This window comes from Erythrolamprus reginae, chromosome 10 (genome assembly GCF_031021105.1).
Source record: "Erythrolamprus reginae isolate rEryReg1 chromosome 10, rEryReg1.hap1, whole genome shotgun sequence".
Classification (NCBI taxonomy): Eukaryota; Metazoa; Chordata; class Lepidosauria; order Squamata; family Dipsadidae; genus Erythrolamprus; species Erythrolamprus reginae.
In genome coordinates this window covers 12,919,959-12,942,108 of record NC_091959.1, presented here as the reverse complement: position 1 = coordinate 12,942,108, position 22,150 = coordinate 12,919,959, and the positions used below count along the sequence as shown (strand labels likewise).

The 22,150-nt window shown below is 39.6% G+C and overlaps 2 protein-coding genes across 3 annotated transcripts in view; one reads left to right on the top strand and one right to left on the bottom strand.

Annotated features, from left to right (window-relative positions):
- Positions 1-5,597, bottom strand: part of CILP (cartilage intermediate layer protein) — a 36,744-nt gene extending 31,147 nt beyond the window's left edge. For both annotated transcript variants that reach the window (XR_011559949.1, XM_070762174.1), the window contains exon 1: positions 5,545-5,597. The gene's annotated coding sequence lies outside the window, so the exon portion shown is untranslated. The remainder of the gene's footprint in view (positions 1-5,544) is intronic.
- ANKDD1A (ankyrin repeat and death domain containing 1A) overlaps positions 1-22,150 on the top strand; it is a 350,194-nt gene that overhangs the window by 301,677 nt on the left and 26,367 nt on the right. The gene's annotated exons all lie outside the window — the stretch shown is intronic.

Below are 22,150 nucleotides of genomic sequence, written 5' to 3'. Positions count from 1 at the left end.
CCGATCAGTTTCCAGTCACAATTCAAAGTGTTGGTCATCACCTATAAAGCCCTTCATGGCACCGGACCAGGGTATCTAGGAGACCACCTTCTGCCGCACAAATCCCAGTGGCCGGTTAGGTCCCACAGAGTTGGTCTTCTCCGGGTCCCGTCGACTAAACAATGTCGTCTGGCAGGACCCAGGGGAAGAGCCTTCTCTGTGGCGGCTCCGACTCTCTGGAATCAGATCCCTCCAGAGATCAGAACTGCCCCCACCCTCCTTGCCTTTTGTAAACTCCTTAAAACCTACCTCTGTCGTCAAGCATGGGGGGAACTGAGACATCTCCCCCTGCCTATGTAGTTTTTGTATATGATATGACTATGTATGTTTTTTATATTGGGGTTCCTTGCTTTTTAGACTTTTTAAATGTACTATTGTTATTTTAGATTCTAATTATTAGATTTGTCATTATATATTGTTTTTATCACTGTTGTGAGCCGCCCCGAGTCTACGGAGAGGGGCGGCATACAAATCTAACAAATAATAATAATAATAATAATAATAATAATAATAATAATAATAATAATAATATAAAATTAGTTGCCCAGCCGTGCTCTAACTTATGGGAACAAGGGGGGATGTTTTTCCCCAAATCCTCTTGGCATTAACTGATTAATTACCTCGCTGTGACCAGTAAGGGCCCATAGGGTTAGCCTTCTCCAAGTCCCATCTGCCAAACAATGTCGGCGGGCAGGGCCATGGGGGAAGGCCTTCTCTGTGGTGGCTCCAAACCTTTGGAATCAGCTGCCTCCAGAGATCTGTACTATCTCTGTACTATCTTCACATGATATGTAGGTTTGAAGAACGGGATTCACTTAGTTATTGAATTGGCGGGAGGAATTTGCAGTTGATCATAAATGAACCAAACAGGCATATTCTTATGCTGTGTTTAAATAACTACAATCCCCCCACTCCCCAATTTAAAATATACAATTCAAAGTCTTTTTCTGGCTTGCGTAAACATGTTGTGTGAACGGGTTCTTGAACTGGAATAAAAGCAAGGCTTGTTCAGAGCTGGAGATTTCTGAAGGATGCAAATTTTTAAAATCTTACAAGTAAGCTTGAAGGGAAATTGATGAATGGGATATGGAAGGCATAATTGAAAATATTAAAAGAATTAAAAATACAAGAATAAGAGAGATGAGAAATTTTACACAAATGGTATTATACACCAGTACAATTGGCACGCTTTCAAACGATGATAAAAGGAAACTGTTGGCATGGATGTAAGGAAAAAGGAGTATTTATGCATATGTTTTGGGAATGCAGCAAAGTGCAAAAATTTTGGAAGCAAATACAAGTGGAAGTGAATAAAATTACGGGAAGTAACTGGGAAATAACTAAGGAAGCAGCATTATTAATAAAAAATAGTGAGGTAAAAGAATACGAAGAAATTAAAACTGCAGCAATAGAAAGCGCCCAAGCAACTATAGTGCTTGGGTGGAAAGATGCTAACAAATGGACGATGAAGAATGGGTGTAAGTACATGGTGGGCCACATTCACTATGAAGTTATGGAAATTAGATTACACAACTACAATGAAGAGAAATTAGCAGAAACAATGAGGTGGTGGGAAAAGGTTAAAAATTATATATTAACAATATCAGTAAGCGATGCAAACGTTAAAAATAAAATTAAATCACTTTATAAAGAATGAACAATGTAACCCAGAAAAGAAGTAAATGAAGGATATAGAATTGAATCTTCCTTGGTGAAGGGTTTTTTTTAATTTTCTGTTTGGTGATGGTATTCACTTTTATGTTTTATGTTTTTTGTAAAAAAAAATTAAAAATCAATAAAAATTATACTGTATATATAAAAAACAACAAGTAAGCTTGAAGGAACCTAAAAGTAGTTGTAAATAAATAAATATACGGATAAGGTGTTAACTTGCCAGGGGGAGGATTTGACAGTGTAAGCACACACATTGACATACACACAGAGACACTAATTGCAGCTTCGTAATTCAGGGAACAACACGTCAGGAACATTTATGCAAAAGAGAATTATAGAATCAAATAGAATTGTAGAATCAAGTCAAAAAGACACGGATGGAGTTCAAAGTACCGAATTAAACATATTGTTATATTTCTCCTCAATGTACCATTTGCTTCTCTTTGTCTTTATATTGTTTTTTTGTACATTTAACAGTGTACTCATCCTTAAAAATAAGGATCAGGGAATTTGGGGACATTTATTCCTAGACATGACTTTACAGAATTGTAGATCATACTTAACCATTTTTTAATTTTTTTTTTTAAGGATAAGACAACACAAAATACAAAGAGACATAAAACATATTTAAGGGTTCTTTACAGCCCCTCTCCTATCAGAAGTTGTTTTCCAGAGTTGAATATACTTACAAATACTTAAATATTTACAACCTTTCAATAACATTTATGAAACATAGAAACATAGAAGACTGGCGGCAGAAAAAGACCTCATGATCCATCTAGTCTGCCCTTACACTATTTTTGTATTTTATCTTAGGATGGATCTATGTTTATCCCAGGCATTTTTAAATTCAGTTACTGTGGATTTACCAACCACGTCTCCTGGAAGTTTGTTCCAAGGATCTACAACTCTTTCAGTAAAATAATATTTTCTCACATTGCTTCTGATCTTTCCCCCAACTAACTTCAGATTGTGTCCCCTTGTTCTTGTGTTCACTTTCCTATTAAAAACACTTCCCTCCTGAACCTTATTTAACCCTTTAACATATTTAAATGTTTCGATCATGTCCCCCCTTTTCCTTCTGTCCTCCAGACTATACAGATTGAGTTCATGAAGTCTTTCCTGATACGTTTTATACTTAAGACCTTCCACCATTCTTGTAGCCCGTCTTTGGACCCGTTCAATTTTGTCAATATCTTTTTGTAGGTGAGGTCTCCAGAACTGAACACAGTACTCCAAATGAGATCTCACCAGCGCTCTATATAAGGGGATCACAATCTCCCTCTTCCTGCTTGTTATACCTCTAGCTATGCAGCCAAGCATCCTACTTGCTTTTCCTACCGCCCGACCACACTGCTCACCCATTTTGAGACTGTCAGAAATCACGACCCCTAAATCCTTCTCTTCTGAAGTTTTTGCTAACACAGGACTGCCAATGCAATACTCAGATTGAGGATTCCTTTTGCCCAAGTGCATTATTTTACATTTGGAAACATTAAACTGCAGTTTAGGTCCTTACTGTTGACTTTAGGTCCTTACTGTTTTCATACTATTGTTAGGAAAAGTATATATCCTCACCATATTTTAACACTACCTGCCGACATGGCTATTTATCTAACTTTTTTTTAAAAAAATATAATTTTATTGATTTTTTAAATTTTTTTTTACAAAAGACAAAACATAAAGCATAAATGTGCCATCACCAGAAAGAAAAAGAAAAATTCCCTTCACCAAGGAAGATTCAATTTTGTATCCTTCATTGGCTTCATCTCTGGGTTACATTGTTCATTCTTTATAAAGTGATTGAATTTTATTTCTTACATTTGCATCGCTTATTGATGTTGTTAATATAAGTTTAAGTTTAAGTTTAATCAGATTTGTATGCCGCCCCTCTCCGCAGACTCGGGGCGGCTCACAGCAACAGCAATACAAGACAAATCCAATATTAAATTAATTTTAAGAACACCACAAGTTAAAAACCAATCATACACACTAGCATACCATACACAAATTTTATAAGCCTAGGGGGAAGGAACATGTCAATTCCCCCATGCCTGACGACAGAGGTGGGTTTTAAGGAGCTTACGAAAGGCTAGGAGGGTGGGGGCAACTCTGATATCTGGGGGGAGTTGATTCCAAAGGGTTGGGGCCGCCACAGAGAAGGCTCTTCCCCTGGGTCCCGCCAAACGACATTGTTTAGTTGACGGGACCCGGAGAAGGCCAACTCTGTGGGACCTAATTGGTCGCTGGGATTCGTGCGGCAGAATAAATAATTTATTTATAAATATATAATTTTTGACCTTCTCCCACCGCCTCATTGTTGCTGCTAATTTCTCTTCATTATAATTATGTAGTCTAATTTCCATAATTTCATAGTGAATGTGGTCCACCATGTATCTGCACCAATTTTTTATCGTCCATTTATTGTCGTCCTTCCACCCAAGCACTATGGTTGCCTGGGCACTTTCTATCGCTGCAGTTTTGATTTCTTCATATTCTTTTACCTCACTATTTTTTATCAATAAAGCTGCTTCCTTGGTTATTTTCCAATTACCATTCGTAATTTTATTCACTTCCATTTGTATTTGTTTCCAAAATTTTTGAACTTTATTACATTCCCAAAACATATGCATAAATACTCCTTTTTCATTACACCCATGCCATCAATTTCCTTTCTTCGTTGTTTGAAAACGTGCTAATTGTACTTCTTTTTCATCCTAATTAGCAGTCTCATAAATTTCCCATGCAAGATATAATAAAAACAATTTCAGCCACTCTAAGATGCCTTCAAACTCTCTTCCCGTCTAAAATAATCCTTAATGTTCCGCTGCCCAGATGGATAAAAACACCATGCAAAAAACCTTATTTCGTTCTGCATTACATGTAGAAAATACATCTGTCCCTTGCCAAACACCTTCCTTAATAAAAGCTCGGCCAACCAAATAATGTTATATACTCTGCTTTTTGTTTGTAAGCTAAAAAATGATGTTATAGTGCAGCACCATCATCTACACCAGTGTTTTTCAACCAGTGTGCCGTGGCACACTAGTGTGCCGCGAGACATGGTCAGGTGTGCCGCGAAGCTCAGAGAGAAAGAAAGCAAGAGAGAGAAAAAGCAAGAGAGAAAGAAAGCAAAAGAGAGAAAGAAAGAAAGAGAGAGAAAGAGCGAGCGAGAGAGAGAACAAGAGAAAGAAAGAGAGAGAGAAAGATCCTTGGAACAAACTTCCAGCAGACGTGGTAGATAAATCCACAGTAACTGAATTTAAACATGCCTGGGATAAACATATATCCATCCTAAGATAAAATACAGAAAATAGTATAAGGGCAGACTAGATGGACCATGAGGTCTTTTTCTGCCGTCAGACTTCTATGTTTCTATGTTTCTATGAAAGCAAGCAAGAGAAAGAAAGCAAGAGAGAGAGAGAGAAAGAAAGAGAGGGAGGGAAGGAGAGAGAGAGAAAGACATAGAGGGACATAGGGAGGGAGAGAGAAAGAGAGCAAAAAAGAGGAAGGAAGGAAGGAAGAGAAAGAGGGATGGAGAGGGAGAGAGAAAGAAAGAGAAAGGAAGGGAGAAAGAAATAGAGCGAAGGGGAGGAAGAGAGAGATAATTTTTTTGTCCAAACTTTTTTTAGTTCCCCCCCCCCCCCCCCGGCTCAATGTGCCCCAGGGTTTCGTAAATGTAAAAAATGTGCCGCGGCTCAAAAAAAGGTTGAAAATCACTGATCTACACCAAGTGACAGTGGAAAACACAGCCTGAAAATTTGCGAAATTGTGGTGGTTCTTTCCGTTGGAATCTAGGAATTCTAAGAGCTCGAAAGTGTTTAAGCTTACCAGGGTTTGTTTGTTTGTTTGTTTGTAGTCTTTTCTGAAGTCCTGTTCCGGGCATCCGTTTTCAGCATTTCCTAACAGTCTCCTTTTATAGCTTTGCCTGGAGTTTCAGGAGCTGGCACCGAGCCACACAGATGGAAAAACTGATCGGAAATCAGAGCTAGTGCAATTGCCTGTAAGGGAGAGAATGTGAAGTCAGGGATTTCTTTGCACAATGAAAACAACTGCACCCCTTGGTTCCCACGCTGGAAAGCCCCCCCCCTTAGCAAGAACGCCGCCCACCAAGTTGGAAAGAGTGTAAAATATTCATTGGATATCAAGTTCTGGGAAAAGAAGATCCAAAAACAAAACCCATCTCCATGTTTGGAGGAATCGCAATCTCACACTACTTACCAGAGCTTAGAAAACTTTTGCCAGACCCATCCTCGAATACAGCTCATCTGTTTGGAACCCATATCGCATCTCAGACATCAACACCCTTGAAAATGTCCAAAGATACTTCACCAGAAGAGCCCTTCACTCCTCCACTCGAAACAGAATACCCTACGAGACTAGACTTTCAATCCTGGGCCTAGAAAGTTTAGAACTAAGACGCCTTAAACAAGATCTAAGTATTGCCCACAAGATCATATGCTGCAATGTCCTGTCTGTCGGCGACTACTTCAGCTTCAACCACAACAACACAAGAGCACACAACAGATTTAAACTTAATATTAACCGCTCCAAACTTGACTGTAAAAAATATGACTTCAGTAACTGAGTTGTCGAAGTATGGAACTCATTACCGGACTCCATAGTGTCATCTCCAAACCCCCAACACTTTACCCTTAGATTATCTACGGTTGACCTATCCAGACTCCTAATAGGTCAGTAAGGGGCGAGTACAAGTGCACTAGAGTGCCTTCCGTCCCCTGTCCTGTTGCTCTCCTATATCTCCTATACCTTTCCTCTATTCCTATATATCTTCTTCTATTTTTAATTGATATGTTCTATTACTTTATCTTCTTTTCTATTATTTCTTAGATATATTTTACTATGAGTATCTCCTCTATAATCTTCATCATGTATTTTACTATGTGTATATTGATATATACCCACTAAAACCCTCATTGTGTATTGGACAAAATAAGTAAGTAAGTAAGTAAGTAAGTAAGTAAGTAAGTAAGTAAGTAAGTAAGTAAGTAAGTAAGTGATGGGTCCTGGGTGTTTTCTGAGCTTGGTGATTTTCCTGCAGATGTTTCATTATTCAAACTAGGTGACTGGTCATGTGACCTAGTCTGGGTAATATGAAACGACCGTCAGAAAATCACCAAATTCAACCTGTGACATGGGACCTGCATTCAACCTGCATTGGCTGCCGATCAGTTTCCGGTCACAATTCAAAGTGTTGGTTATGACCTTTAAAGCCCTACATGGCATTGGACCAAAATACCTCCGGAACCGCCTGCTACCGCACAAATCCCAGCGACCGATAAGGTCCCACAGAGTTGGCCTTCTCCGAGTCCCGTCGACCAAACAATGTCGTTTGGCGGGCCCCAGGGGAAGAGCCTTCTCTGTGGCGGCCCCGGCCCTTTGGAATCAACTCCCCCCAGAGATTAGAACTGCCCCCACCCTCCTTGTCTTTCGTAAACTACTCAAGACCCACCTATACCGCCAGGCATGGGGGAGTTGAGACACCTTTCCCCCAGGCTCTTTATATTTTATGTTTGGTATGTATGTGTTGTTTGGTTTTTAAATGTGATAGAGTTTTATATACTTCTTTTTTAATATTAGATTTGTTTCGCTACAATATTGTTTTTTATTATTGTTGTGAGCCGCCCCGAGTCTTCGGAGAGGGGTGGCATGCAAATCTAATTAATAATAATAATAATAATAATAATAATAATAATAATAATAATAATAATAATAATAATTAATATTAAAATTAAAATTGGATTGCAACTTAGGTTCTTGTACTATTGTTTTTAAGTGACAATATTTGTATATTGATTTTATTGAAGGTATATGTGATTGATGTTATTGATGTGGAGGGGGGGGGGAATAAAAAAACTTTTGCAAAAACACCCGTTGATTTTGTTGTTGTCTTGAGTGACATCTGTGGGGAAAAAACCAGGTGCTCAGGCATGAAAATATGCTGCTCAGACATTATACTTTTCCGCCCACACCGGAAAAAAATTAGAGGGAACATTGGTTCTCACCAGTTCGGATTTTGAATAGTTTGGAGAACCAGTAGCAGAAATTTTGAGTAGTTTGGATCAGTGTTTCCCAACCTTGGCAACTTGAAGATATTTGGACATTAGGCATTCTCAAAAAAACATATTCCAAAAATATGAAATATTTAATGTTACATATAACAATGGCTGCAAGAATTGTCTTTTTTTTTAAATATATTTTTATTGGTTTTGCACATTGAAATTAACATAAACAAACATAAAACAGTGCACAGTGCATGTGCCCATCACCCGACTGACAATTCCACCACCACCAGTTGCGGGGGGTTCAAATATTTACTAGTTTATATTCTTTTATTTCCTTAGCTCTACTTTGCACTTGTTTATTATTGAAAGAGTGATTGGAGTTTATTTTTTACACTTTTGTCACAAATTCTACTCAGCATATAATCTTTCACCTTATTCCATCGTAACATCAGCTTCTCCAATTTATTTCCGTCAAAATTGTTTAATCTTATTTCCATGATTTGAAAATGAATGTGATCCACCATGTACCAGTACCAATTCTGTAATGTCCATTGGCTGCAAGAATTGTCTATGCACAGAAATGGAAAGACTCGCAGATACCCGTTGAGAAGGAGGTTATTAAGAAAATATATGAATGCCCAGAGATGGACAATGGAACTAAAGGATCAAAAGGGCTCGGACTACCACAGTACTTGGACCAAATAGTATAAATGGACACAAAAAAGAAAGGCAAAACAACAACAAAAATAGATGGTGGAAAGAATATAAAAAGTGTATACTATGTATAAATATATAATATATTTAAATTGATATGAATGTAAAGATAAGGATGTCGACCTACCTAAAGATATTAAGATGTAAATATTTAAAAACTAATAAAAATCATTTTAAAAAAGAGAAAAAAGCACCTTTGGGACAACCATGATCTGGATGACTGAGACTCTCCATACATAGACAACCTCCACTAATTTTCTTCAACCTTGCTAAATTAAATTGTTTTTCTTAATTCATCATAGCACGAGAAATGACCTTAACAGAATCATTATTTAAACTAAAGGGGCTAAAATCTATTTCTTTCATTTTCTTTCTTTCTTTCTTTCTTTCTTTCTTTCTTTCTTTCCTTCCTTTCCTTCCTTTCCTTCCTTCTTTCTTTCTTTCTTTCTTTCTTTCTGTCTTTCCTTCCTTTCTTTCTTTCCTTCCTTTCTTTTCTTTCTTTCTTTCTTTCATTCTTTCCTTCCTTCCTTCCTTTCCTTCCTTCCTTCCTCCCTTCCTTCTTTCTTTCTTTCTTTCTGTCTGTCTTTCTTTCTCTCTCTCTCTTTCTTTCTTCTTTCTTTCTATCTGTCTTTCTTTCTTTCTTCTTCTTTCTACTTTCTTTCTGTCTGTCTTTCTTTCTTCTTTCTTCTTTCTTTCTGTTTGCTTTCTTCCTTTCTTCCTTTCTTCTCTCTTTCTTGATTTATATGACTCCCCATTCACTCTCAGTGACTCTGAGTGGCTTACAAATGCTTTAAGTTCTGGAAAGTAAGATAACATTTGGAAGTGGCTCCGACAGACAAATCCCATATCCCTTGGGGTATAAGAAGAGCAAGGAAGTCTAAAATAGTCAGGCTATTAAGATCCTGTTATTAGAGCAAATCTCAGTGTAAATTGTTTTATCCTTTCAATAAGAGTTGATGCCCTGGTCTAGTCTACTTGATGGGGCTGACTATCCTACCCCTGTACAACATCCCTAAAGCATATGAATTGCTGTTTGCTTCTCAGCCTTTTAAAATTATTATTAAGATTGATCGATTAGTTCCTCTGACAGTCTCTGATATTCCTAAGAACTTCTCCAGGACAAGACTTGAAGAGCTCTTTATTTTTCACTCTTTGCCAGTGTCCAGATTTCACAGCTGTAAAAAACATTGCACTAACTTTTCCAAAATCTTTGCTTTTCACCATGATGTCCTTCCTGGTCTTGTTTAAATTTATGATGGCCTTTCAGTCTCTTGGATATAATCAGGTCTCTGTAGACCTGATTTTTTTTGAAAGCAAGTTCAGCCAGTAGTCCCTCTCGGTAATGTTTCAAAATGATTTTTGGAGGCAACAATATAATTTGGGAAACAGACCAAGTTCAGAGCTACTCCTGTTTTTTAAGCTTTCCAACTCGGCAGTGAGATGAGCCAAGACAAAGGAAAAAATTGTTTGCTAAGTTGACACAGACATATAATAGCTATCCTTCTAATTGCATCTATTTGCTGACAGGCCAAGACCTCTAAGCATTTTGGCTTCGCTGACATTAACCTAGATCCATAACATTTGCACAGTAGAAGAACGAAAACAGATGAGATCATTGGATTTTACTGAAATAACAAAAGGGAGAAAAATGTTGGCTTCTTTGGCATTAAAAATATATCCCTATGGCCCCAAAAGGCTTAGGGAAACAATTGCATCTTAAGCATCTGTTCTTGTGTTCTAACGTCTCTAAGTGGTAGTAAAGGTGCAGTTGTGACTTGATAGAATAGAATAGAATAGAATAGAATAGAATAGAATTCTTTAGTAGAAACATAGAAACATAGAAGACTGACTGCAGAAAAAGACCTCATGGTCCATTTAGTCTGCCCTTATACTATTTCCTGTATTTTATCTTACAGTGGATATATGTTTATCCCAGGCATGTTTAAATTCAGTTACTGTGGATTTACCAACCACGTCTGCTGGAAGTTTGTTCCAAGGATCTACTACTCTTTCAGTAAAATAATATTTTCTCATGTTGTCTTTGATCTTTCCCCCAACTATCTTCAGATTGTGTCCCCTTGTTCTTGTGTTCACTTTCCTATTAAAAACACTTCCCTCCTGAACCTTATTTAACCCTTTAACATATTTAAATGTTTCGATCATGTCCCCCCTTTTCCTTCTGTCCTCCAGACTATACAGATTGAGTTCATGAAGTCTTTCCTGATACTTTTTACGCTTAAGACCTTCCACCATTCTTGTAGCCCATCTTTGGACCCGTTCAATTTTGTCAATATCTTTTTGTAGGTGAGGTCTCCAGAACTGAACACAGTGCTCCAAATGTGGTCTCACCAGCGCTCTATATAGCGGGATCATAATCTCCCTCTTCCTGCTTGTTATACCTCTAGCTATGCAGCCAAGCATTGTACTTGCTTTTCCTACCGCCCTTATTGATCAAGTGTGATTGGACACACAAGGAATTTGTCTTTGGTGCATATGCTCTCAGTGCACGTAAAAGAAAATATACATTTGTCAAGAATCATGAGTTACAACACTTAATGATTGTCATAGGGGTCAAATAAGCAATGAAGAAACAATCAACGTTAATAAAAATCTTAGGATGCAATCAGCAAGACACAGTCATACAGTCCTAAGTGGGAGGAAAAGGATGATAGGAATGATGAGAAAAACTAGTAGAAGTAGAAGTGCAGATTTAGTAAAAAATCTGACAGTGTTGAGGGAATTATTTGTTTAGTAGAGTGATGGTGTTTTGGAAAAAACTGTTCTTGTGTCTAGCTGTCTTGGTGTGCAGTGCTCTGTAGCGACGATTTGAGGGTAGGAGTTGAAACAGTTTGTGTCCAGGTTGCAAGGGGTCAGTAAATATTTTCACAGCTCTCTTTTTGACTCGTGCAGTATAATGCAAGGCAGGTTGGCAGCCATTGTTTTTTCTGCAGTTCTGATTCTCCTCTGAAGTCTGTGTCGGTCTTGTTGGGTTGCAGAACCAAACCAGACTGTTATAGAGGTGCAGAGGACAGACTCAATGATTCCTCTGATAGCACTGTTCCAACATTTGAGGGGCTGCTACAAAGAAGATGGGGGTCAACCTATTCTCCAAAGCACCCGAGGGTTGGTCAAGAAGCATTGGGTGGAAAGTAATCAAGGAGAGAAGCCATCTAGAACTAAGGAGAAATTTCCTGACAATGAGAACAATTAACCAGAGGAACAGTCTGTAATCTAGAAGTTGTGGGTGCTTCGTCACTGTAGGTCAGGGGTGTCAAATTCAAGGTCCACGGGATGGATTTTGCCCGTGGGGTGCTGAGATCTGGCTCACGGGGCTGCCCTGGGAACCGGAGGATATGTCAACACACACACACACACACACACACACACACACACACACACACACACAGAAACATAGAAGATTGACAGCAGAAAAAGACCTCATGGTCCATCTAGTCTGCCCTTATACTATTTCCTGTATTTTATCTTACAATGGATATATGTTTATCCCAGGCATGTTTAAATTCAGTTATTGTGGATTTACCAACCACGTCTGCTGGAAGTTTGTTCCAAGGATCTACTACTCTTTCAGTGAAATAATATTTTCTCACATTGCTTTTGATCTTCCCCCCAACTAACTTCAGATTGTGTTCCCTTGTTCTTGTGTTCACTTTCCTATTAAAAATACTTCCCTCCTGAACCTTATTTAACCCTTTAACATATTTCAATGTTTTGATCATGTCGTCCCCCCCCCCCCTTTCCCTTCTGTCCTCCAGACTATAGAGATTGAGTTCATGAAGTCTTTCCTGACCTTCCACCATTCTTGTAGCCCGTCTTTGGACCCGTTCAATCTTGTCAATATCTTTTTGTAGGTGAGGTCTCCAGAACTGAGCACAGTATTCCAAATGTGGTCTCACCAGCGCTCTATATAGCGGGATCACAATCTCCCTCTTCCTGCTTGTTATACCTCTAGCTATGCAGCCAAGCACTTGCTTTTCCTACTGCCCGACCACGCTGCTAACCCATTTTGAGCCTGTCAGAAATCACTACCCCATAATCCTTCTCTTCTGAAGTTTTTGCTAACACAGAACTAAACACAGAACACAGAATATACAAATACATGACAAGTGGGACCTCATTTAAACTTACACGGGATGAAACCTGAATATATCTCAATTCACGGGTAGAAAAACCTTCCAGGAATGCTTGACTAAGCAGCCAAATAACAACGGTGCCCTGTTTATTGGGCTATAAATATAAAGATAACAGTCACTTAATTAATCAATTCCTAAACGTAGCCACCGGGAGTGACAGTGTCCAATATCCAGTGGAAAATAGCATCTATTTTTTGCAGGCTTTGTTTTCCCTCTGGCTTCCTTTAGCTTTGCAAAGAGTTTCTTTTCTATTCCTTTCTTTTAAACCTTGGGATTATTTGTGGGGAGGGAAGAGGGGAGGCTGTTCTAATTTCTACCTTTAAAAAAATGTAATTCAAACTGGAGGTTTGTTCGTATTGGTGGCTCACCTGACCACCACCCCCATAAATTATGATAGGACAAGCCATCATTTATTTATTTATTCATTTGTCCAATACATAAATACATAGGAAGAAAATAGACATGTGATAATATAAAAAGAGGGTGAAGGTGAACTTAGAAGAGAGGATATATGAAAGGAAGAGAATATATAAGATAGGTGAAAAAAAGGAAAGACAATTGGACAGGGGCCGAAAGGCACACCAGTGCACTTATGTACGCCCCTTACTGGCCTCTTAGGAACCTGGAGAGGTCAATCGTGGAGAGTAAGGGAGAAGTGTTGGGGGTTAGGGGTTGACACAATTGAGTCCGGTAGTGAGTTCCAAGATCCATCATCAAATAAATGCTTTTCAGAATCTCCATTTAATATCATAATAGCCGCCCCAAGTCTACGGAGAGGGGCGGCATACAAATCTAATTAATAATAATAATAATAATAATAATAATAATAGCAACAACAACAACAATACCCAGACCCCCAAAAGGCTATTGGGGAACTACATATTTTTTAATGCTGGGGATTTCTTTAATATAGCAAGGAAGAAAGTGTAGAAATGTGGCTGTTGTTGTTGTTTTATTAATCAGATTTTTCTGCCGCCTTCTCCTGGGACTCTGGGCGGCTCACGGTAAACTACTACTGCTACTACTACTATTATTATTACTTTCAGACACTGTCCAGCTTCATGGACTTCTCTGTGGTGGCTTTTTTATTCTTTACAGTCTGCTCACCCTTGCAAGAATCTAGATCAGGAGTCAGCAACCTTAAACACTCAAAGAGCCACAAAGGTCCTAACCCCTCATTCAATTCTGGATCCAACCAGAAGTCCAGTTCTCCCCCCATAGAGGCAGGATGGAGTTGAGCGAGGGCAACGGCTCGCATGCCAGCAGATAAGGCTCTGTGGCACTTGCACCATAGATTCACCATCACTGTCCTGTAGAGTCCACAAGTGAAGACTGAGGACCTTGGGAATGGGTGGCCCTGGCCCTCTGGAACCAACTCCCCCCAGAGATTAGAGCGGCCCCCACCCTCCTTGTCTTTCGCAAATTACTTAAGACCCACCTTTGTCGCCAGGTATGGGGGAGTTAAGTTATCCTTTCCCCCTAGGCTACTACAAGTTATGCACGGTATGTTTGTGTGTATGTTTGGTTTTTGATAATAAGGGTTTTTTTAGTTGTTTTTATTAATTGGATTGTTCATGTTGTTTTACCACTGTTGTTAGCCGCCCCGAGTCTGCGGAGAGGGGCGGCATACAAATCCAATAAATAATAATAATAATAATAATAATAATAATAATAATAACAACAACAACAACAACAACAACAACCAATCTAGGAGCAAGGCTTAGAAACAGGTTGATGGAAGCAGATGGATCTAGCAGAGGGCAGGGGCCGAATGAACAAGAAGGAAGGAATAGTGGACCTAATAATGATGAAACCAGGGAGGCTCCGGAGCCAGGTCAATCCCAAATTGAGGTCAGGAAATCTGGGAGAATCCAGTGAACGCCTGTTTACTTAAAAGAGTATGCATGGACCCATCTTAGCGGCAGGGAGAGTAATGTGCCGGTTGGCCACTACATGGCTGATCACAAGCGAATGAAGCAAGAGTGTGATTGATTGTTCCATTTGAAAAGCCGGGTATAAAAACCCGGCTGTTGACAATAATTTTGTATTTTTGTATCCTAAGTTACATTGATGAGTTACAGTTGCAGTTGTTCTGCGATGTAAAGTACCAAATAAAAAATATGGCACTTAAAATAATCTGGGCAACAATAAAAATACAGTGGTACCTCTTCTTACGAACACCTATATTTATTTATTCATTCATTCATTCATTCATTCATTCATTCATTCATTCATTCATTCATTCATTCATTCATTTATTGGATTTGTATGCTGCCCCTCTCCGGAGACTCGGGGCGGCTAACAGCAATAATAAAACAGCATATAATAATAATCCAATACTAAAAACAGTTAAAAACCCATTATTATAAAAACCAAACATACATACAGACATACCATGCATAAAATTGTAAAGGCCTAGGGGGAAAGAGTATCTCAATTCCCCCATGCCTGGCGGCAGAGGTGGGTTTTAAGCAGCTTACGAAAGGCAAGGAGGGTGGGGGTAATTCTAATCTCTGGGGGGAATTGGTTCCAGAGGGCCGGGGCCGCCACAGAGAAGGCTCTTCCCCTGGGTCCCGCCAAGCGACATTGTTTAGTTGGTGGGACCCAGAGAAGACCCACTCTTTGGGACCTAACTGGTCGCTGGGATTCGTGCAGCAGAAGGTGGTCCCTGAGATACTTTTCTAGATACGAATCATGTGTTCAAGCCTGTTTTGCCTGTACTCATGAACCATTTTCTATTTAAAAAGCCTCGCTTCTCTCTAAGCTGCTGTTGTGGCAAAGAGCAGCGGCTAAAATGGTGCTCCCGGCAGCCGTCCTGCTGCCAAAATCTCCCCTTCCCTACTGCATCCGTCGCCCCATCTTGCTGCCAAAATCACCCCTCCAGACACTAAGATGCCCCCAATTGCTTCCAAGATCACCCTTCTAGCCGCTTCCTATGCCACCCCAAATCGCTTCCAAAATCACCCCTCTAGATGTTTCGTACACGACTCAAAATTGCTGCCAAAATCTCCCCTTCCCTACTGCATCTGTCGCCCCATCTTGCTGCCAAAATCACCCCTCCAGACACTAAGATGCCCCCAATTGCTTCCAAGATCACCCTTCTAGCCGCTTCCTATGCCACCCCAAATCGCTTCCAAAATCACCCCTCTAGATGTTTCGTACATGACTCAAAATTGCTTCCAAAATCTTCCAAAATCACCTCTCCTTTCAAAATTCATCGCTTCTCCTCGCTTCCTTTCTTCAGTCCATTTGCCTTTGTTAGGACTTGGGAAGCTACTAGAGGGTTGATTTTGGAAGGGATTTGGGACGGCATAGGAAGTGGCTAGGGGGGTGATTTTGGAAGCGAATTGGGGCAACGTTGGAAGCCTGTGATCTTTAAACATCTCATTTTTATGGCTTCTTCTGATGCTCATTGGCAGAGTTAGTATGTTTGACCATTTTAGGAAAGCTGCATATATACTGGTTACCCCTTAAAACATCAGTGTTGGCTGATGTTTTAAATTATTACTATACTGTTTATTGTTGATGATGGGGATATTTTAAAGCTGTTGATTCCTTTGACTTGTGCTTAGATAAAAGTGCATTTCCAACCAAGGTAGATATTTACTAATAACCACTAGTAATAAGCAAAACTTGTGGAATACAAAATCACACAAAAAATTTTTTAAAAAAAATTAGGGCAACGTGTGTTTATATGTTTGTTAGTCAAATGTTTTATTTTAATTCAAACATTTAATAAATATTATTTTTTTTAAAAGGAAAGTAAAAATATAATATTTCCGGGACTTCAGTTGTACAGATAGCTGCTCTATGGCCTCAACCCACTTCAGCCAGGGCTGGTGCCATGGCAGTTGCAATTTAGAACACACCTCAAAGTTCCATCATTTGAAATATCGCAGTTGGGCATTTGAGGATTGAAGGCAGTTGCTGAAACAGTAAGTTGTGTGTGTGTGTGTCTGTATGTTCTGTGTTTATTCCTTAATTAATTGTGTGTGTGTATGTGTACAAGTGTTTGGGTGGGTGGGTGTTTAAGGTTGCCCTCTCTCCTTTTAAAACTGATGGCACTGGAGCAATGGCCAAAAGACATGAAGTTTTGTCTCTCTTTTTTCCTGCAGATCCTAGAAAATGGAGGATTTCAAAGGACCTCAAGGAACGGTAAGGCTTCCCCCCCCCCCATCTTCCATCAGGGGTCCTTTCTTTCTTTCTTTCTTTCTTTCTTTCTTTCTTTCTTTCCTTTCTTCCTTCCTTCTTTCTTTCTTTCTGTCTTTCCTTCCTTTCTTTTCTTTCTTTCTTTCTTTCATTCTTTCTTTCCTTCCTTTCTTTTCTTTCTTTCTTTCTTTCTTTCCTTCCTTTCTTTTTCTTTCCTTTCTTTCTTTCTTTCCTTTCCTTCTTTCTTTTTTCTGTCTTTCCTTCCTTTCTTTTCTTCCTTCCTTCCTTTCTTTCTTTATTTCCTTCCTTCCCTTCCTCTCTTGCCCTTCCTTCCTTCCTTCTTTCCTTTCTTTCCTTCCTTCTTTCCCTTTCTTTCTTTCTTTTTCTTTCTTTCCTTTCTTTCTTTCCTTTCCTTATTCTTTCTTTTTTCTTTTTTCTGTCTTTCCTTCCTTCCTTTCCTTCCTTTCTTTACTTTCTTTCCTTCCTTCCTTCCTTCCTTTCTTTCTTTCCTTCCTTCCTTCCTTCCCTTCCTCTCTTGACCTTCCTTCCTTCTTTCCTTCTTCCTTCCTTCCTTCCTTTCTTTATTTCCTTCCTTCCTTCCATTCCTCTCTTGCCCTTCCTTCCTTTCCTTCCTTCCTTCCTTTCTTTCCTTCCTTCCTTCCTTTCTTTCTTCCTTTCTTTCTTTTTTCTTTCTATCTTTCCTTCCTTCCCTTCCTCTCTTGCCCTTCCTTCCTTCCTTCCTTCCTTCCTTCCTTCTTTCCTTCCTCTCTTGTCCTCCCTCCCTCCCTTCCTCCCTTCCTTCCTTTGGGTTCGGGTAGAGTAAAGCTTAGTGTTAGAGTCCAAGTGCTATTGCTGTAACTGATCCTTTTTCTTCTCCCCATGCAAATAGGAGAAGCGTCAAAGAAATCTGTTGAGCTGCTGCTTCCCCTGGCTGAGAAGGAAGACTCAGGTATTATTATCTTGCACTTCCTTTAGAAAATCTCGCAGCTTTTTATTTCATTCCTAGTGGGTTTCCACACATTATTTGCTTTTACATTGATTCCTGTGGGAAGAATTGCTTCTACTTACAAACTTTTCTAATTAAGAACCTGGTCACGGAACGAATTAAGTTCTGAAGTAGAGGTACCACTGTATTCTTCCTGTGTGCGATGTTTTTACACACACACACACACACAGACACCAGGGGTGAAATACTTCTTGGTCACGTGTGTCTGTCAATCGTCGAAGAGCCGGTCGTGAAGGGAGTGTGAGGCTCCGCCCACCCACCTGGATGCAGCCCCTCCTTTGTCTTTTACCCTCTGCACATGTGCAAAGCATTCTGGGCATGTGCAGAGGGTAAAAGAAGCCAAATGGCGGCATCCGGGTGAGTGGGCGGAGCCTTACCCTCCCTTTGCAACCATTTCGCCAACGACTGGGAGTATTTCAAAATACAAACACACACACACACATAACATTTTATCTTATGAGTGTCCTCCTTACACTTCTTTTTCTCTTTTAGCGGAGAAATGAAGAAGTGGATGACATGAATGTCATATTCCTCTGCGAAAACGGACCGGACGGAATAGGTAATAGAATGCATTTCTGTGCATAAAATGTATTTATTTGGATTTGTATTTATTAGATTTGTATGTCGCCCCTCTCCAAAGACTCGGGGCGGCTAGCAACAATATAAAAAGACAATGTAAACAAATCTAATATTAAAACAATCTAAAAACCCCAATTGAAAGAACCACTCGTACATACAAGCATTCCATGTGTTCTGTCGGGCTCTCTGGTAGACTCCTCCCAAAAATTCACAGGTACAAATTTCAGACACACACACGTTTGAAAATTCAAAACAATGTTCTTTATAATGAAAATTCACTTAAACTAAGCCCTCTTTTGGTATAGCAAAGAGCACTGGTCTCCAAACAAACTGGTAATTTGTACAAGTCCCTTGTCAGTTCTGTGATACTTAGCTTGCAGCTGCGAGGCAATTCACAGTCCTTCTTCTTTCACAAAGTGAAAGACACTTTGCTCTGGTTTAGTTTCAAAGTGGGGAAAAATCAGCACACAAAAGGTCAAAGTCAGCAAAGCAGTCACGAAACACAATGATCAGATAATCGTCCACAATCGCCAAACTCACAGGCTGCTATTTATAGCAGCTGCACTAATTATCACAGCCCCACCCAACCACAGGCGGCCTCATTTTCTTTGATAATAATCTCTCAGTTGTTGTTGCCTATGGATTGCTCTCCGCATGCGTGACTGTATCATTAACTCTTGTTCTGAATCAAAGGAGGAGCTAGATAATTGATCTCCTTCTGAGCTGTCTGCCACACTCTCCTCCTCCCTGTCACTCATGTTTTCTTGGCCAGAGGAGCCTTCATCAGCATATTCCACCGGGGGCAAAACAGGCCTGCAGCATGTGGATGTCTCCCCCACATCCACAGTCTTTGGGGCAGGAGCTGGGTCAGAGCTAATCACAACACCATGTATAAATTCTATAAGCCTAGGGGGAAGGGAAATTTCAATTCCCCCATGCCTGACGACAGAGGTGGGTTTTAAGGAGCTTGCGAAAGGCCAGGTGGGTGGGGGCAACTCTGATATCTGGGGGGAGCTGGTTCCAGAGGGTCGGGGCCGCCACAGAGAAGGCTCTTCTCCTGGGTCCCGCCAAACGACATTGCTTAGTCAACGGGACCCGGAGAAGGCCAACTCTGTGGGACCTAACTGGTTGCTGGGATTCATGCAGCAGAAGGCGGTCCTGGAGATAATCTGGCCCGGTCCCATGAAGGGCTTTATAGGTCATAACCAACACTTTGAATTGTGACCGGAAATTGATCGGCAACCAATGCAGACTGCGGAGTGTTGGTGATTGCTCTCGCAGCTGCATTCTGCACGATCTGAAGTTTCCGAACACTTTTCAAAGGTAGCCCCATGTAGAAAGCATTACAGTAGTCGAACCTCATGGTGACGAGGGCATTTTATTTATTTATTTATTTATCTATCTATCTATCTATCTATCTATCTATCTATCTATCTATCTATCTATTTATTTATTCGATTTTTATGCCACCCTTGTCCTTCGACTAAGAGCAGCTTACAACATGTTAGCAATAGCACTTTTATAACAGAGCCAGCAAATTGCACCCAGGCTCTATATATTTGTATAATCAGTTAGTGGTTGGTTTCTTTCAGAATCCATTATAGTGATAATTTAAAAAAAATACTAAACTAAAGTGAAAAATAGGCCCAAAATGTTTTCATATTCCATTCACATTCTAGTGAAATACACTACATGTTACTCTTGTTACGTCTCTGGTTGAATTCTGGCCCAAATCAGTGTACGCAGAAAGGATGGAGGAAGTTCCTTGTACAATTCTATGAAAGAACGCTGACTTTCCTAGTTATTAACAGATCTAATCAGTTGAATTCTGCAACAAAACCTCTCTACATATTCTGTTTAAGTAGTGATATGTATTTATATATACGAGTTGTGTTCCTGGATAATTGGTAATGACTCAAAGAAGTAGTTCCCCTCCATATGGGCCACTTCAGGTTTAGAGAACTGCAAGCGAATCGCAGAGAAATTCCTGCTTTGTGAACCTGAATTTGCCAGGTGAATAGCATTGACTAAGGCGAAAGGAAGGGTTAAAGGTCAATCTATCACAGGTTTTCCTATTGCCCAACCCCACAACTGTAGGAAGAGTCTAGAGCAGTTTGCTTTCCGCTTGACAAGACTGCCCCCTTGAGGACCTGGCAGGGCACTGCAATCTTACGTTGAAATGGAGCTTGAGATGCTTGCTGACTAATTGGTGCTAAGCTTGTGAATGCAGTTGAAGAGAGTTTAATAGGGAGGACAAGGGTCGGCAACCCACTCTGGAGCTGCATGTGGCTCTTTCACCCCTCTGCTGGGGCTCACTGTCGCCAGTCGGCTCCACAATTGATAGGGCTTTTGGTTAGGACAGGTGGAGGAAATAGGATGCTGCTCTAGGAGGAGACTCTATGGTGGGGGGAACTGGACTTCCGGTTTGATATATATATATATATATATATATATATATATATATATATATATATATATATATATATATATATATATATATATATATATATATATATGTCACATGTTTATATATATATATATATATATGTCACATGTTTATATATACACACACACACACACACACACACACACACAAGTAAGACCGATGTATAAGATCTGTTATTAACAATACATTAAAAATAGCTATGTTATGGATTGTGAGCACAATAAGAAATGGAAAATAGATTTACTACACAAAGGTCCAATGTTTTTAAATATCTTGAGAAGGATGGTGTACAAATCTAATTAATAATGATAATGATGATGATTATGATATTGATGATGATGATGATTTATTTATTTATTTATTTATTCTTTCTTCAATATACAATACATATGAAAGAGAATAGACATTAAGTAATATATATAAAGATAGAAAGTAAGAAAGAAGAGAAGTAGAAGGAAAGGAGAGAAAATATATGATATATGAGATAAGGAAAGACAACTGGACAGGGGACGATAGGCACATCAGTGCACTTATATATGCCCCTTACTGGCCTCTTAGGAACCTGGAGAGGTCAATCGTGCAGAGTCTTAGGGAGAAATGTTGGGGGTTGGGGGCTGACACCACTGAGTCCGGCAATGAGTTCCATGCTTCGACAACTCGATTGTTAAAGTCATATTTTTTACAGTCAAGTATGGAGCGGTTAATATTAAGTTTGAATCTGTTGTGTGCTCTTGTGTTGTTGCTGTTGAAGCTGAAGTAGTCGTTGACCGGAAGGACGTTGCAGCATATGATCTTGTGGGCAATACTTAAATCGTGTTTTAGGCGCCGCAGTAATAAGCTTTCAAGATCCAGGATAGTTAGTCTATTTTCGTAGGATATTCTGTTTCAAGTGGAGGAGTGAAGGGCTCTTCTGGTGAAATACCTTTGGACATTTTCGAGAGTGTTGATGTCTGAGATGTGGTGTGGGTTCCAGACAGATGAGCTGTATTCGAGAATGGGTCTGGCATGATAATGATGATGTTGTTGATGATGATGATAGAATAGAATAGAATAGAATAGAATTTTTATTGGCCAAGTGTGATTGGACACACAAGGAATTTGTCTTGGTGCATATGCTCTCAACGTACATAAAATAAAATATACATTTGTCAAGAATCATGTGGTACAACACTTAATGATTGTCATAGGGGTCAAATAAGCAATGAAGAAGCAATATTAATAAAAATCTTAGGATATACGCAACAAGTTACAGTCATACAGTCAACATGGGAGGAAATGGGTGATAGGAATGATGAGAAAAACTGAAGAGTCCAGAGACAAAGGCTTAAGTAAAGACGGTTCCTTTATTCAGCTCTTAAAAGGGAAG